Source organism: Lissotriton vulgaris, chromosome 9 (genome assembly GCF_964263255.1).
Source record: "Lissotriton vulgaris chromosome 9, aLisVul1.2, whole genome shotgun sequence".
Taxonomy (NCBI): Eukaryota; Metazoa; Chordata; class Amphibia; order Caudata; family Salamandridae; genus Lissotriton; species Lissotriton vulgaris.
Window position 1 is genome coordinate 191,497,721 of NC_141697.1, and position 1,767 is coordinate 191,499,487.

The 1,767-nt window shown below is 42.2% G+C and overlaps 1 pseudogene; it reads left to right on the forward strand.

Moving 5' to 3' along the window:
• Positions 1–654: 654 nt before the first annotated feature.
• LOC147689830 (deoxyuridine 5'-triphosphate nucleotidohydrolase pseudogene) lies at positions 655–1,368 on the forward strand (annotated as a pseudogene).
• The last annotated feature ends 399 nt before the right edge of the window (positions 1,369–1,767 follow it).

Here is a 1,767-nt window from a genome sequence, read left to right on the forward strand (position 1 = left end):
TGGCTTCCACATTTTCCCGAGCTCAACCTAAGAATCCAAGTTGGGATTATGAGAAATCTTACAAGACAAATACAAAAACGAGTTGGGATTATAAGAAATCTTACAAGCCAAATCCAAAAACTTAAAAACGTGTAACACGGCCAGTGGACCCTCCGCGGTCTCGCACATGGAGAACGGAACATACCGGACCATCAGAACCACAATGTTTCGACTGCGGTAACTGGGGTCATATCGCCCGATTATGCCCAAAAAGAAGAAATTCAGAAGAACCGATGGAGGTGGGCTATCTACCCCGAGCTGTACTTTATTCCGCAGAAATGGGAGCTGCATACAGAGTAAGTGTTAAAGTGAACGGTTCATCTGTACAAGCACTCTTAGATTCAGGCTGTCGGCAATCAGTTATCCAATCACAGCACGTACCCCTTGATCAATATATTCCCCAAAAGAAAGTAAATATCAAGTGCGTACATGGGGATATTAAACCTTACCCTTTGGCCGACGTACCAATCCAACCTACCCTGGGAAAACCTCATACTATTAGGGTAGGAGTCCTCGCAACTCTCCCTGAAGACTTGATTATTGAGACAGACAACCCAAGGTTTTTACAAATGTTTAAAAAAACTTTGGAACAGGATTCATACATTCAATCCCAAGATGTTTTTCGGAAAAAAACTGGACTCAAAAGGAACCAACTGCAAAGAAACAAATGATGTTGTCTCACGCTTCGTAAAATTGTCTAAAAATGCCACTTCTCCTACAAGAGGCTCCCGTAAAGCCGCCGGTTATGATTTATACAGTGCCTATGACTATACAATTCCTCCAAAAGAAAAAGCACTTATTAAAACCGACATTCAAATTGCTGTTCCCACAGGCTGCTACGGAAGACTCGCCCCACGATCTGGACTAGCGGCGAAACATTTCATTGATGTAGGGGCTGGAGTCATTGATGAAGACTACAGAGGAAATGTGGGAATCATACTTTTTAACTTTGGAAAAAAAGAGTTTCAAGTAAATAAAGGTGATCGAGTGGCACAACTGATTTGTGAGCGCATATCGTACCCCACTTCGGAGGAGCTAAAGGTTCTAGATGACACTGAACGCGGTACAGGAGGTTTTGGTTCCACAGACAAACAACAAGGTACATTTCCAGCGTTAATCTTCCCAGATCCATGGGTCTTGGACAAAAGTTTCCGTTTCGCACAAATCAACGATCCTACCCTCTACAATGCATGGGAACAGGCTCATGCAAATCAGGATAAAGATGTCAATGTATATCCCAAATTCATAATACAAAACGAGCTATTGTATAGACAAGGAAAACCAGATGATCCTCTACAACTCCTAGTACCCGTACCTTTTCGGGACTAAGTACTGTTTTTCGGACACAGTCATTTGATAGCCGGACATACAGGTACTGAGAAAACTACACAAAATATCCTAAATAATTTTTGGGGGCCGGGAATATATAAGGACACCTCTATATACTGCAAGGAATGCAGGATATTTCAAAAGAAGAACATGACCAAACCACCTTCTGTACCGTTGCAACCGTTACCTATCAATGGTAAACCATTCGAGAGAGTCGGTATGGATCTCATTGGACCCTTGCCAAAGATCAAAAAAGGTTTCCAACACATACTCTTTTCCATTAACAACCACTATGTCTAAACAAGTTGGTGAGAAAATGATTGAGTAATTTAGTCGAGTGGGATTCCCCAAGGAGATCCTAACGGATCAGGGCACGCCGTTTGTCTCGAAATTAATGAA